This window comes from Leptidea sinapis, chromosome Z (genome assembly GCF_905404315.1).
Source record: "Leptidea sinapis chromosome Z, ilLepSina1.1, whole genome shotgun sequence".
Classification (NCBI taxonomy): Eukaryota; Metazoa; Arthropoda; class Insecta; order Lepidoptera; family Pieridae; genus Leptidea; species Leptidea sinapis.
The window spans coordinates 23,641,536-23,659,035 of record NC_066312.1 but is presented as its reverse complement, the minus strand read 5'-3'; positions in this window follow the sequence as shown (position 1 = coordinate 23,659,035).

The window sequence follows — 17,500 nt, the reverse complement described above, 5'->3', positions numbered from 1 at the left end:
AGTGTAAGTTCGTCTGTAAGGAAATAAAATAAAAATAAACACGACACAAATCTTCTGATATATTAATAAAAAGTTTAGTATAAATTAATAAAAAATCTATAATTAAGCTTATATTAGGTGGCATTTAGCTAGAGAATAGCATTTCACATCAGAATACAAGGCCTCATGTTAAGTCATAGTTAGTAGTGTTACGTCACCTTCTTATTGAAAATTGATTAATGCTTAATAATCTGTTCAATTATCTTTCACGATATCACCAAGAAACTAGAAACACTAGCACATGTAAAGTAAGGGTACGTATAGGGATACTCTAAACATTTTATTATGTTTTAAAGTGATAACCCTCATTTCAGTATTAATTACACAAATAAAACTGAAAACAAGATTTTATGAACGATGCGGAACTCGAAACTGCGACCTCTCGCGTTCCGTGCGAGAGCTCTTACCAACTGAACTAACCGTTCGAGTGACGTATCTTTGATAGAATCTTGTAATCTTGTTGGTCGTGGCTTCATATACAGGATCTACTTTACAGTTGATAACCTGCTCAACCCCAATATTAGCATATTAGAAAATTGACTTGATATGTCGCTCTTGCAAACCTAAACAATTTGTTATGTTTTAAAGTGATAACCCTCACTTCAGATTAATTACACAACTAAAACTGAAAACAATTTTCTTAACGATATGTCGCTCGAACGGAATGCGAGAGGTCGCGGGTTGGAGTCCCGCATCGTTCATAAAATTTTGTTTTCAGATTTATTTGTATACTATACTCACAAAATTTTATTACGAACTTATAAGTTATATTAGTCCACAGGCTTTAACTTTGCTGTAAAATGTCTTAACACAGAAGGTTCGTACTCGAACACTAGGCCTTTGAGCTTAGCAAACACGTGTTTTAACCCAATTATAGAATCCGCAATGTAATCCATATGATCGTTGGTATAAACACGGCGAGCAATAGCAAGCCGCATGAATTCCATATATGATTGTTTCTGATTTCCCGTTGAAGGGTCACGACCTAATAAAAGTGAACCAATTTCAACAGCACGTATACCTGAGTGAAGATAGAGAGCATTAATAACTGCTAGAGCAGGGAACTGATCACTTGGAATATGTGGAACAATTTGTTTACAGTCGACAAAAACCGCATGTCCTCCAGTAGGATATTGAATTGGAATACCTGCGTCACGTAGACGATCACCTAAATATTTTACTTGGCTTATACGATAGTGCAGAAAGTCCTCTTCTGTTGCTTCTTCTAAACCTTGAACCATAGCTGCCATATCACGGCCAGATAAACCACCGTATGTCACAAATCCCTCCATTGGAATACAGCGTTGTCTTGCTAGAGTAAAGAGTTCCTCGTTATCACGAATTGATACTAGGCCACCGATATTTAATAGTGCATCTTTTTTCGCAGACATGGTAAAACCATCAGCATAGCTAAACATTTCCAAAATTATGTCTTTAATGGTTGCATCTTTGGAATTAGGATCACGCTCTTTAATAAAATAAGCATTTTCACAAAAGCGCGCAGAATCCATAACGACAAAAATATTATGCCGTTTAGCGATTTCATACACTTCCTTCAAGTTGCTCATTGCAACAGGCTGACCACCAGAACTATTACAAGTTACGGTAGAGATAATTGCAACAATATTATCTGCACCATATTTAGAAATAATTTGTTTTAAGTTTTCAATATCAAAATTTCCTTTCCAATCATAATAGGTATCGGAGTCAAAAGCTTTTTCAGTTATACTATTAATGGCTTTACAGGCATTTATTTCAATATGAGCAGCCGTTGTATCGAAATGGAAATTAGATATAAATACAGGATTTTTCGCATTTTCATTATTTTGTTTGTATTTTAATAATACAGGAAATAGAATATTTTCAGCACCTCGTCCTTGATGCGCGGGTATAACATAATCGTAGTTAAATAACTCTTTTACTTTATCTTTTAATTCGTAATAGTTTCTTGAACCTGCGTAGCATTCATCGCCCGTAATCATTGCAGCCCATTGTCGGTCACTCATTGCATTTGTTCCCGAGTCTGTTAGCAAATCAATGTAAATGGCATCACTTGGTAATAAAAATATGTTGTATCCCGCTTCTTTTATTGCCTCTTCTCTCTTTTGTCTTGAAGGAATATGCAGCTTTTCAACCATTTTAATACGAAATGGTTCCGGAATCCTTTTAGCCATAATATTACCTGTAATATAAATTAAGTTTTAATCAGAAAAGTTATCTCGTTCCTACAAATAATAATAGGTTGATTATAATAGTGGCAAATAATTATATTAAATATTAAAGTACATAATATATCATAGATTTTTTATTACATTTGTAGCATCGGAATCCTCTTGTCGGCATTGATTTGATTCAGTTATTTAGTAAATGCGACACATCGATACTTAATGTATGTGGAGGGTAATACTTAAGTACCTATCCCTACTGTGTGGTAATCTTAAGTAATTACAACTGGATCGTACGTTACATATGGTGTGTTTAAAGGATAGCAAAAAAAGAACCCATCACGGCTTACGGCTTAAGAGTCTTTTCAAAAGAAGGTATCTTTTTATAGTCGATACTTCGAAATTTGAGTTTATATTTTTTTAAAAAAATTGATAATTACCGCTTCAATGCGGCGGTATCGAAGTACAAACTATTATCGGGGTGATAGATCCGTCTATTTCGAATCTGAATTCTGAATATTATGTGTTATACTACCCTACAAATGTACAAGAAAATATCTCGTTTGGAGTCGTTCGATTCGCGTGAGGCACCACATTTAAAGATAAGCGTCAACAATATTCTGTATAAAATGGGTTCATTTGGAAGCCCTGTTTATGGAAAACACCGTACAATTGACAGTCATAACTAGCCAGTGTTGGAAGACGTTCATTGGTATTAACTGAATTTTAATAAATTTCACAATTGCGATAATTTTCATATTAATAAAAAGTAAAAAAGTGAAATTTTCATATTAATAAAAAGTAAAATAGTGATTTGTTCATCTTAATGTTGCTTGCCAACAACAATGAAATGAAGCTCAGGATTTTCAGTAGAAGTAAAATTTTAAGCGGCATCTTGATTGCACTTATTTGAAAAGATTTATCAATACATAATTACATAACCTATGAGTGTGTTTTGTAATACACTGTGTACATAACTGATTATAAAAGAGATAAAATACACGTTATTACAAATGTTAAGACGCCTTCTGATTCTAACACACACCCCAGTGTTTGTAATTCATCGTTATAGGTAACTAGTGGATGTAGTCCACTAAACTAGTTGATCTAAATAGGAAGTGACCATATCGCGAGTTTAAAAAAAAATACCAGCGTACTTAAAGTAGTACCAGTGGGAGGCTCTTTTGCACAGGATGCCGGCTAAGATTATGGATACCAACGGCGCGGGCGCCTATTTCTGCCGTGAAGCAGTAATGTGCAAGTATTACTGTGTTTCGGTCTGAAGGGCGCCGTAGCTAGTGAAATTACTGGGCAAATGAGACTTAACATCTTATGTCTCAAGGTGACGAGCGTAATTGTAGTGCCGCTCAGAACTTTTTGGGTTTTCGAGAATATGAGCGCCACTGCATTGTAATGGGCAGGGCGTATCATTAGCATTAGCTGAACGTCCTGCTCGTCTCGTCCCTTATTATCATAAAAAAATTAATAATATAATATAATCTCGAAAAAATATCAATATACACTATAATATGTACTGTTGTAACAATAAATACCTACAGTATTATCAAAATGTCTGAACATTATTTTAATAAAAGATTCGTCTAAAAATTCCATAATATTTACAATTTATTTCAATTCCGAAAAGAACATAATAAGCAATTATTTAGTTAGTATGTAAAATGTTACCTTTACAATGAGGATTAAAAGGCAAGTCTCGACCAGGGTTTTGCAACAAACAATAATATTTATCTGGATTCAACTGAGTAATGACTGTTGGAAGACAGCCAGTAGAAAAATAACCTAAATTAATATATAGACGAATAGTATCAACAACGATAACGAAATAATTTACCAGCCGCACTAGCCCCCGCTTTTATATCCATAGTTTTACTTACGACTAGTCAATTCTGTAAAAATAATTTATAGTACACTATCATCAAACTAACGCATTATAATTTAATTAACTGAATATAATTAAAAATATTTGTACTCAGAAAAATTACATTGAATGAATCTAAATGGATGTGAGTTGCACACCGGTAGGCGTGAAGCGCGTTATTTGGCAAAACAAAAGACTAGATTTTAACTTTTATGCACTGATAAGGAGATAAAGATAACAATACACCATTGAATGTATTGAGAATCATAAAAGTGTAGCCCAAACTGTGCTTATATTGCTTGTACGAACCAATAAGGAATGCGCGCACCTCAATAACAAACCGACAATTAAAGCCGTTACGCTACAAGGGCTTAGTAATGTTATAATATTTAAATGCTGTTTCATATGAATCCTCTAGCCCTAGCTACTAGCAAAGCATAGTGAGGTTCTTAAAAAATGGCACAATACACAGCCCTAATCAACGAAAACGATTAAGTCACATTAACATTAACATTGTTATATATAGGGAAAACAGAAATAAGATAACATAATTATTATCCTTGTGACTATGTAATCACTCGATTACAGATAACTATTAACTTACAAAGAAAAGCTGACTTTCTTCAAAATGACCACATTGGATGAACGTTGGGACGTTGTGGATCTTCTGTTTACTCATAAACTACTGAACGGCTTTTTGACTACCCAAAATTGGTAAATAAATTTAGCCTAAGAGTTTCAGTAAGAATTCCACGTAAGCCTAGTAGCCACTAGTACCAATTCCTCAGTCGTAGCTGATGTTGACATAATTGATGATATTTGCTGACCTTAGCCAACCTCCGCAAGACCATTTTCACCAATATTGGTAATCCTTAATAATGTTATAATTGGTAAATTAATGTAACTATGAATCTACTCATTTTATAATTTAAAAAAAAATGTTTAGTTCTTAATTTATTCTTTATAATTCTTAAAAAATAATTATTTAGATACATGCTGTGTTTATTTGTAAGGAAGCCTCATTAAAGTTTTTGCTCGAAGTGACTTCTCCTATTGTGTACGCAAAGTCACATTCTTTTTCTGAGTTGTGACTTAATAAAATTATTCTGCATCGGACTCATTGGTATTTCATGTGACCCCAAGCACAGAAATCAACCGGCGTTAAGGCCAGACTCCGTGGAGGCAACTGAATGAGTTCTCATCACCCTATCCAATGATTATTATAAGCTGCCATTTTAAACTACTATAGAATAGTTTGAAATTTTCTACAAGCAGACCAATCCCACTCGTCCGTTGAACAACATCATTCCCTTAACTTACCATCACCCACACTTGTATAATAATCACGATGAGTAAAATTGTAATTGGAAGTATCCAGTCGACGTATCGGTGTTTACAGAATTATTACGACACAACTGGGTATAAGTTTCTATATATATACTAGTGGACCCGATAGACGTTGTCCTGTACACACGTCTTCCATTTGAAAAATCGTTAGTCTCCTCCTAACTTCTTCCTTCCTTCACTAACATACACATGAGCAGGAGAATGATATTATATGGACGGAATTGAGAATCTAAACCAATCTAAAATTGACTGCAACACATAAAAAAAATCATTAAAATCGGTCCAGCCGTTTAGGAGCAGTACAGTTACAACAGACGCACAAAAGAAATATATATACAGGATGGCCCAAAAGAAGTCATCCGATGTTGTTTGGCTCTCTTTTATTTCTAGATGAAAAACTTCGATTCTGTTTTTTGATTATGTTTACTTAAACCTTTAGAATTGTATTGGTCAAGTCGAGAAGATGATATCGGCCAAATGGGCGCCGTCACAATTGATCGTTTTATGGCATTTTTCATCACTTCAGCGATAACTTTGGGCGACAGATTCTCGCACTCGTGTCGAATGTTATCCTTGAGGGCTTCCAGAGTCTCGGGCTTGTTCACGTAAACACGGGGGAGTTCATAAAACTCCACAAAAAAGTCTGAAACGGTTAAATCAGGCGATCTTGCGGGAAACTGCAAATCGCCAAAACTAGAGATGAGGCGACCCGGAAACAAAATATCGGTTGTGGCTCGCGCAGAGTGTGCCGTTGCTCCGTCCTGTTGGAACCACATGTCCTGCACGCCTAATTCGTCCAATAGCGGCAGAAAAAAACTCGAACAACAAGGCCCTATAGCGCGCAGCGTCCACTGTTGTCATTTGGCCAGCGGCTTTCTCGAAAAAAATGGCTCGATGACTCCTCCAGCGCGAACAGCGCACCATGCAGTCACTTTGAGCGAGTGTCATAACTCCTCGTGCATCACTCGTGGATTTTTGATGCCCTGGAAGCGATAGTTTTGTTTGTTCACGTAGCTGCTGAGGTGGAAATGAGCCTCATCAAAATGATTTTGGTCGAAAAATATATCCACTTCTTCCTCGAGATTGAGGGTGGCACGTAGGTTACACAAGTTTGACGGTCGTCAGGCAGCAGGTGATGCACTGACTGGACTTTGGACGGGAACATGCGCAGGTCTTTGACCAAAATTCGCCTTAGGGACGTCCGGCTGATGGCTAATTACGTGGCACGGCGTCTGGTAGATGTTTCCGGCGACAGCTTGACATCGTCGGCAACAGCGGCGATATTCTCAGCAGAACGGGCACTCCGGGGCCGGCCACTCTTGGCATCATCTCGTGTAGTCCCATGCTCTTTAAGGTTAGTGGCCAAACGGCGCAGTGTTTGCGCAGTCGGTGTCAGATGACCGAAGAATCAGCGGCGGAATTTGCGCTGCGCTAACAACACAGACGAATTGCTACGCAAAAAATAGATACAATTATTCCGCGGTCTTTGGGAGTGTATCGCTGCATGGCTTGTTCACTTGTATTCTGCATCTGTCTAGTCCACAAATGTCAAACTGTCCATAAATGACAGATTTGGCATTGGCGGCCATTTGCAAAAATGAGAGCATCTTCCAATAGGGTGATTTCTTTTGGCCCACCTTGTATTAAGACTAGCTGACCCAGCAAACGTTGTATTGCCGATATTAAAATCGCGATACAAAAGTAACTGTTGATCGTAGATGGGTGAAAATTTGAAGTTGTATGTATTTTTTCATGCTGACTTATCATCAAACAAATTAAAAAAAAGAATAATAATAATTTGGCGTGGACCAACCTTAACATTTAGGGGAATGAAAAATAGGTGTTGTCCGAATCTCAGACCTACCCAATATGCACACAAAATTTCATGAGAATCGGTCAAGCCGTTTCGGAGGAGTTTTAATACAAACACCGCGACACGAGAATTTTATATATTAGATATCAAATTGCAATAAAGAGACAAACAAATAAATCTGTAGAATATTATGCCTATACGTCACAAAGTGGTTAATCATAAATCCATATTACGTCAGATGAATTGCCTCGGTATTACTTCTGTGTCATTTTTTTTTTATGGAATAGGAGGACAAACGAGCGAACGGGTCACCTGGTGTTAAGTGATCACCGCCGCCCACACTCTCCTGCAACACCAGAGGAATCACAAGAGCGTTGCCGGGATTTAAGGAAGGTGTACGCGCTTTTCTTGAAGGTACCCATGTCGTATCGTCTCGGAAACACCGCACAAGGAAGCTCATTCCACAGCTTCGTGGTACGAGGAAGAAAGCTCCTTGAAAACCGCACTGTGGAGGACCGCCACACATCCAGGTGGAGGGGATGATATCGTAACTTGGGGCGTGTCGTGCGAAGGTGAAATTCGGCGGCAGGAATCAGGTTGAACAGCTCTTCGGAACACTCCCCGTGATAAATGCGGTAGAAGACACACAATGAAGCGACGTCTCTACGCAACGCCAAGTGATCCAGCCGTTCACAGAGTACTGGGTCCCCCAAAATTCGAGCTGCTTTGCGTTGCACGCGGTCTAATGGATCGAGCTTATACTGGGGTGCGCCAGACCAGAGATGACAGCAATACTCCATGTGAGGCCGGACCTGCGCTTTGTAGAGCGCTAGAATGTGGGCCGGCTTGAAGTATTGCCGTGCTCTATTTATGACGTCCAGTTTCTTTGAAGCCAGTTTGGCTTTGCCCTCCAGATGGCCACGGAATTGGCAATTGCTCGAGATTTCGAGACCCAGTATTCCGATACTAGGCGAGGCTTTATGGGAAGTGTTCTCGAAGAGCGGTGATACGGCAAATGGGGTTTTTTTAGTGGTAAACGCGCAAACTTGAGTCTTCTGGGGGTTAAATTGGACAAGGTTCAACTTACCCCATTCCGTGACCTTCTCAAGAGAGGACTCGATAGAAGACACAAGTTTCTCCCGGCACTGGTCGACGTTTTCCCGAGAGACCTGCATGGCCCGTGTATACGGCATCACCAGTGCTGTCGCCTGCATAGCAATGCATGTTGGCGGTGTCCACCATATCATTGATATGCAGAACAAACAGCGTGGGAGATAGCACACAGCCTTGGGGCACTCCAGCGTTCACGGGCTTGGGATTCGAGCAATAACCGTCGACAACAACCTGTTGGCAACAACCCAACACGATCAAAGGCCTTCGCTATATCCAGACCAACTGCCAGGCCTTCCCCCTTGCTTTCAATAGCCGCCGCCCATCTATGTGTTAGGTATACTAGAAGATCGCCAGTCGACCGACCATGGCGAAAGCCGTACTGCCGGTCGTTGATCAACTGGTGACCCTCAAGGTATACCAAGAGCTGGCGGTTAGTTATGCTCTCCATGATTTTGGAGAGTAGGGAGGTAATAGCAATAGGCCTGTAGTTTGCCGGAACCGAACTGTCACCTTTTTTTGGGATCGGATGGACAAGGGCTGACTTCCATGAATCAGGGACTACGCCTTTTTAATAAAAGTGCCGGAATAAACGCGTTAGCACCGGCGTCAACTCAGGGGCACACGTTCTAAGCACGATTGGAGAAATGCCATCCGGCCCGCTCGACTTCCTGACGTCCAACGAAAACAGAGCTCGCCTAACAGTTTTCTGTCGGAACTGTACTTCAGGCATGGAGCTCTGACACCGCGGGATGGTCGGCGGTGTTTTTCCGTTGTCGTCAAGAGTCGAATTGGAGGCAAAAAGAGTGCACAGGAGATCGGCTTTCTCTTTTGCCGTATGGGCCAGGGTGTCATTCCTCATGTGCAACGGCGGCATGGACGGCTGGTTGAAGTTACCAAGAGCAGCTTTTGACAACGACCAGAACTTGCGTGTTCCGGTCAGGTAACTGGAAAGCTGCTCGCCAATTTTGACGACGTGCTTCGATTTCGCACGGGCGATTTGCCGCTTAAAAAATCTGGAGGCACGGTTACATTTCCTCTTTAGAACTTTGCAGTTCGGATCCTTTGAGCCCAGCGCCACAACCCAAGTTCGATACGCCTGTTTTTTGCAGTCAGATGCTGCTTTAACTGACGCATCGAACCAGGGCTGTGATTTGCCACCGATCGGTACTACAGAGCTTGGTATAAAAATATCCATGCCCTGCAGTATCACATCGCCTACTGCAACGGCGCAGGCACTAGGATCATCCGAAGGGAAACAAAGCCTGCCCCAAGGGTAGGATGCAAAAAAGGAACGCATCCTATCCCAATCTGCTGACTTGTAGTGCCAAACGCGGCGGTTCGCTGGTGGTCTGCGACGTTGGCGTCGCAGGCAATGGTCGGACGTTCCGAGAGTGGCGTCGACAGAGACCTGGTAACCATTGGGATGTGTAGTCAGCAGAAGATCTAATAAGGACGGCATGTGGCTATCCACATCCGGGAGCCGCGTCGGCAACTCAACCAATTGGGACAGACCATACGCCAATGCAAAATTATGCACAGATCGCCCTGCGTAGTCTGTGGTACGTGATCCAAGCCATTCGGCATTGTGCCCGTTGAAATCACCCAAGACTACGATTTCAGCGGAGGGGATCTGAGCAAGCACGTCATCAAATGCCGCTTGAACGCAGCCCATGAGGTGATCCGTTTCTGCGTTACCACTATGGGACCTGTAGACACACGCATAGATGCGGACGCGGTCCTCTAAATCTACGCGGAGCCAGAGAGTAGACAGGTCCCTACCCTCAAAATTGCCGAGACGGCGACAGCAGATATCCTCCCTAACGTACACACATACCCCGGCATGAGGCATGAAATTATGCTCAATTTTGTACCCGGGATACGTTAAATATGACGTATCGCTAGGTCGAGATATTTGCGTCTCCGTAAGGAAACACAAGGCCGGCTGCGCCGTCTCAAGGTGGTGGACGGCGTTTAAGTTGGAGTGAATTCCCCGGATGTTACAAAAGTCCACATTAAGCGTGGAGCGGGGTGCCGTGGTGTTGCTGTGCCTGTTTGTCCTGTGACATACGCGGTACTGTGCCCTCCCCAGAATACGAGGGGCAGCCCGAGCGCGAATGCTCGGGGAGGGATTCTCCGGCTCTACAAGAGCCGGTACCCTCCTGGGGTAATTTCTCTTTAAATACCGCTCTCATATTTTGTTGGGGGGAGGGGAAGGACGGGGGGTGGAATGGCCTCCAGTCCTCGACACTAACCTATGCGAAACATAGCGGCACTAGGCCGCTACTTCACGCCGGTATTCTGTGCGAGTGTGGTAAGTAACCCGGACGAGTCTGGCCCGATTGTGCTGACGTCATAAGACAGCAGCGTGACTCTCCCACTTTCAAAAAGCCCGTAGTCGCCTCTTACGACACCTTTGGACCTGGGACTACCCTATTCTTTTTACGCCCCGGGGCAGCTCAGGGCAAATGGGGCAAGGGCATTTGAATTTTTTATCATTTTCACCGGTGAGTACTTCAACCTAATACTTTTCACACTTTGAACCTTTGTAATTATGTTAATGCCGTTTACGTCTGAGACCAAAAATCGAGGTTTTTCATGACATAGATATCAAGCCCTGCATTGATGACTGGGTTTGCAATATGAAATGATAATTTTATGATAATGTTAATTATCATAATAATATACAGATTTTCCAACAGGGACTGCTTCAGTGTCTCAGTGATTCACACTGTGAAAAACTTTTATAACAGTTTTATACACAGTAATAATATTTTATTCTGCTTTCCGAGCTCCGAAACTGTATACTACTACTACTAGGTGTATAGCATAACGTAAAAGTAAAAAAAACTACATCAAATTTAAGACATAAAATACAATTGATAATGGCTTATTAAATAGTAATGCCCAATCAACTTCAAAGATAATACTTTAAAAAGATTATAAAAACAACTTTAATCACTTATATTCCCCTATCAATCAATGTTTTTAAGATACAGTTATTCGAAATCAATTAACATCGTGTCTTACATTTAAAAAAGATAAAATAGTTTAATGTAATCATTGTTATGTGTTGCTTAGTAAATATTTCATTAAAGATCAAATATATTTATTTTTATCGATATAAAACACGTTTTCTGCTTACTGCTACACTGTTTCTTCTGGGCATCAAAGATATGGTGGACAGATCCATCATACATTGCTATGCAGACAATAGTTCTGGAGATGCCGTATACACTGGCCATCCAGGTCTCTAGCGGGATATCGTCGACCAGTGCTGGAATAAACTTGTGTTTTCTATCAAGTCTGTACTAATACTGTAAGATACCATAGACCGACAGCTCACGCACACCAATCCGACCCAATAAAAGTAATGTGTCACCGCAGAGCCTCTACCTTGACCCAATTTCAACGTAACAGTAAGGGCGAAGGTACTGCTTACAGATTGACAACAACTCCCAATCGGTAGACGAAACGCAATCCGTAACTGAGCAGCAAATTAAAGAAATCATAAAACAAGAGCTCACATATTGCCTTCAGGCAACATCACAAGAACTAATTATTGCTGAATTTATCAATTGAGTCTACTGGATGTGGACGTGGCATGCGTGATTAAGTGATACAATAACTACAGCGCAACAAAACTGATTTGATTGTTAAGCGTTAATTAATTTAATTAACAAACAAGATTGCCGGAATAGGTGGAGGCGTAGCTAACAACATGATCCCAGAAAATGTACAAAACAAACGTGTGGCGAAATTTTAAAGAATTGTTAAAAAAACGTTTCTGCGGTAAAGGTTGTGATAACATAAGGTGACGAGTGCAATTGTAGTGCCGCTCAGAATTTTTGGGGTTCTCAAGAATCCTGAGCGGCACTGCATTGTAATGGGTAGGGCGTATCAATTACCATCAGATGAACGTCCTGCTCGTCTCGTCCCTTATTTTCATAAAAAACAAGAAAAAAAACATATTGAGACATGAGAACGTTCTCTAGTAGTGTATAATTATAATGTTTGCTGCTTACTTCAATGTTATGTTTAATGTTACATTAGCTATGCACATTGCACATTACAATACTGGTATCATTTAGTATATGTAATATTCGATACAATTTGTCATAATTTGTTTATAGTATTTTATACAACGGTTGCATAAAGAGGGTCAAATAACGCGAGTGGCGCGGGTTGAATGTGTCAATGAATGAAGCCACTGGCTTTTTAGCCTAGTTATTCAACGTGACGCAAACAATATTTTTTCTACGACTTGATATTGTTATTTATTAATAAACAAACAATGACATGGCCTCTTAAATGGGGGGGAAATGTATTGTATACAAACTTAACTCTGGTGAGTGGTTTCATTTTTCCTTCAAGTAATGGCAAAGGTACACCCGTACGGCCTATACGAGAAAATTGAAACTTACTGAAAACTTACTGATTTATTGAAAATATACCTAGCAGCATCTTGGCAAATTATATTAACAAGTTTTTTTTTTTTGGCTGCATTATAATGTCCAAGTAAACTTGCAGATTTGTCATAGGCTACATAAAATTAATGACTACATAAAAGTTCCAGATATAACAGATTTGCGTTTCACATTAAAATAAATCATCACAACATTGTATTCCGCTTCCGTGTAACGAAATTTAAGAATGTCAACTAATCAATTGTTAATAGCCTTTCATAATTATTAATTAGTAATAACATAAACAAGCCATGTGCCAAACATTATAGTAGAGGAGCCCAAGCGGGGATTCTGGAATTTATTCGAATGCGTCAGAATAACGTAATAGGGACAAACTTGCACCTTGTAAAGTACTCCCAACATACATGAGCCCTGTATATAAGGTCGAACGTGTAGAACAGCTGATCAGATTAGTAAAAAAAATCGATTCTTGGAATAATTCGAGCGCATCAGATTGAGTTAAGTAGAGTGCCTTAATCTCACAATTTGATAGTTACATAAGGAAATCGGAATCTCACAAATATTCAAACAAAAAAAATTATTTCGTCAGGTTAAGAGAATTCCTCCACACAATTGTCATATTATGGGTCAAGCCGACAAGGACAATAAAATGAACCGTCTTTATAATAATATGAAGCGCTTGAGAATTTTAAGGCATTTTCAAAAAAAAAATATTTCTTGTTTTTAGCATCTAACCTACACAATCTAATAGGCGCCAATGACGCTCGAGTAAATCACTATTTAGTCTCTTGGGCTCCCCTACCATTATATAAATTGACATTGTTTTGTCAAATGCTTGTCACTCTGTCAGGCGATCCATCAGATAACTATCACATCTGCTACTACATCCATCCTTTAATTTAAATGGCGCTTACCTGCTAGATGACACATCTATATATACATTGTGAAACGTAAATGATGTCTTATTTTATATGCAAGTAGCAAGAAGCCTATCAGGAACTTTACTTGGACACTGTTTAACAGCCCCTTAGTCTAATGATTTAAGCATGAAAATATTGTCTACGTTATATAGTATGTACTACGTAATATTTCTATGAACCTACCATTCCTAACCTAGATTTAGAAGTATTATAGTATTTTTCATACTTCATAAAGTATTACTGATCGCGGGTATATAAATGACAGATAAAAGTAGACGAGTACAAAATTGTGCATTTATAAATCATAATATTTGAATGAATTATTGATCGAATTATAAAACTACTTTAATGTTATATCTCATCAATTTTCTCATTACTCTAGCTGCGGTGTCGAATCGATTAAGTGATAAGATCAAGGCGAGTCATCGAAAGAAATATGTCTATCACAAACACAATGCACATCCGATATACGACCGTATTTTTGCAACTGGTAAGTTATAATAAAATTAAATAATTAACACAAAACTTAAAGTGAAGTAGTTTCGATGACTTTTGTCGTGACGGTTTAAATAATATAATGTCGAGGTGAAATCTGACAGACTTCAAGTATTAAAATAATTATAAAAAAAATATAAGCTGCATAGTTTACCAGACTTACATTTAAGTTAAGGTAAAAATTAAACATTCTTCTTTTTTTAATAAATTGTGATTTATTGGCAATCGCTCGAGATTTGGAGACCCAGTATTCCGATACTAGGCTAGGCTGTAAGGGAAGGGTTGTCGAAGAGCGGTGATACGACAAATGGGTTTGTTTAGGTGGTAAGCGCGCAAACTTAACGCTACCCCATTCCGCGATCTTCTCAAGATAGGACTCGATAGAAGACACAAGTTTCTCCCGGCACTGGTTGACGATTTCCCTAGCATCGCCCGTGCTGTAGTCTGCAATGACATGTATGTGGAGGTGTCCAACATATCACTGATACGCAGAAGAAACAGTGTGGGAGATAATCGTCGACCTTTCTGCTGCGCCCAGTGAGGAAGCTGGAGGTCCACTTGCATAAGATCTCGGGAAGCCCAAATGATGAAGTTTTGAGAGGAGCGCCTCGTGCCATATACTATCAAAGGCCTTCGCTATATCCAGGCTAACTGCCAGGCCTTCCCCCATGCTTTCGATAGCCGCAGCCCATCTATGTACCAGAAAATTATCTGCCGACCGACCGTGACCATTCCGAACTTCATCGGTGTGTCCGAAAACATAACGGAGTAGCGTCACTACCGGAACTTCGTTTTTTTTTTTTTATATGAGAGGGGGCAAACGGGCAAGAGGCTCACGGGATGGGGAGAGGTGAGGCATCCGCCCATGGACATCCGCAACAACAGGTGTGTCAAGAAATGCGTTGCCAGCCTTTAAGGTCCCTAAGTCGTATCTGTTCGGGAAGACCGTTGCCGGTAGTTGATTCCACAAAGTGGCTGTGCGAGGCAAGAAATTTCGAAGAAAACGCGCGGTTGTGGAATGCCAGACGTCTACGTGATGCGGATGGTACTTTGCACGTAATGTCCGATGGTGGAATTCGGCCGTTGGAATCAACCCGAACAGCTCCTCTGAGCACTCCCCGTGATAAATGCGGTAGAAGATGCAGAGAGAACCCACATCTCTACGCAATGCTAGAGAATCAAGCCGATCGGAGATGACTTGATCGTCGATGATTCGAGCCGCTCTTCGTTGTATGCGGTCAAATGGAAGAAGCTGGTACTGGGGAGCACCCGCCCAGAGGTGAGAAGAGTACTCCATGTGAGGCCGAGTTTGCGCCTTATAAAGTTGCAGGCGGTGGCTTTTAGTGAAGTACTGTCTCGCCTTACTGAGTACACCAAGCTTTTTAGAGGCCAGTTTGGCCTTCTCTTCTAAGTGACCACAAAACTGAACGTCGCTCGATATATCGACGCCAAGTATGCCAATACAGGCTGTGGCAGTTAGCGGAGTGATCTCGAATCGAGGGGATACGACAAAGGGAGACTTTTTAGTGGTGAACGCACAAACCTGTGTCTTCTTGGGGTTGAATTGGACTAAATTTTGTCGGCCCCATTCCGAGACTTTGCAAAGCATAGTCTCGATTTCAGACACAAGTTTGTTCCGGTTCTCGTCGACGCTATCCCGGGACATGTTGGCACGGCCGGTGTAGGAAGCATACCTCGTGCTGTCGTCTGCATAGCAATGAATATTGCTGATTTGCAGCATATCATTGTTATGCAGAAGAAACTGCGTAGGGGATAGCACATAGCCTTGCGGGACACCAGAGTTTATAGGTTATAAGTCGGAGCATGCACCGTTGATAACAACCTTGATGCTCCGATCAGCCAAAAAGCTAGTGACCCATTTGCACAACTTCTCGGGAAGCCCATATAATGGCAGTTTCGCTATAAGCGCTTTATGCCACACCCGATCAAAGGCCTTCGCTATGTCCAAACTCACCGCCAACGCCGCTTGCGCCCATTTATGGGTGAGGTACGCAAGAAGATCACCAGCTGAGCGACCCTGACGGAAACCGTACTGGCAGTCGCTGATCAGCTGGTGCCCCTCTAGGTATCCCAAGAGCTGGCGGTTGATGATCGACTCCATTACTTTGGAGAAAATGGAGGTAATGGCAATGGGGCGATAGTTGGACGGATCTGAGCGTACACCTTTCTTAGGGATCGGGTGCACTAAAGCCGCCTTCCATAATTTCGGGACTACGCCTGATGAGTAGGAGAGCCGGAAAAGACGGGTAAGGACCAGCGCCAGTTCCGGAGCACATGTCCGCAGCACTATCGGGGGAATGCCATCGGGCCCGCTCGATTTGTGAATGTCCAAGGTGAGAAGCGCCTTAAGCACGGCACCATGCCGGATTTTTACCTCCGGCATATATGAATCGCACCGCGGAATATACGGTGGTGGTGCACCTTGGTCATCCAGAGTCGAGTTGGACGCGAAGAGGGAGCCCAGGAGATCAGCTTTCTCTTTCGCATCATGGGCCAGCGAGTCATCATCCGGCGGAATGGCTGGCTGGCAGAAATTTCCTTGGACAGCCTTGGCGAGCGACCAGAACGCACGAGTTCCCGAGGGAAGGCGTGCAAGTCTTTCGCCAATTCTGCCAATGTGCTTCGACTTCGCGTCAGCAATAACTCTTTTGAAGGACCTGGAGGCATGATTGAAGTGTTTTTTAAGTTGGAATTCACATCCTTAGATACCACCGCATTGACCCAAGCCTGATAGCACTCCTGCTTTCGGCGAGAGGCCATTTTGCAGGAGCGGTCAAACCATGGTTGGGACCTGCCACCGATAGGCGCAGAGGAGGATGGAATGAAGAGTTCCATACCTTGCAGTACCACATCAGCAACAGCGTCAGCAGCGGCATCTGGATCTCCCAGCGAAAAACAGATCTGCCTCCACGGGTAGGATGCAAAAAAGCATCGCATCTCGTCCCACTCTGCTGACCTATAGTGCCACACGCGGCGACAGCCTAAGAAGCGGGGCCGTGTTAGGCGCGTGATCGGCACGGTGCTCCGGATCAGGCAGTGGTCCGACGATCCCAGAGGAGGGTCAACGGAAACTAGGGAGCCGTCCGGATGTGAGGTCAACAGAAGGTCCAACAGTGAAGGTGTATGATCTTGCACATCTGGGATTCGCGTTGGCGCAATAACCAGTTGCGTCAGACCATATGCTAAGGCGAAGTCGTGAACAGATCTCCCTGCATGATCGGTGGTACGTGAGCCTAGCCTTTCGGCGTGGTGGGCGTTAAAATCGCCAAGAAACACGATCTCTG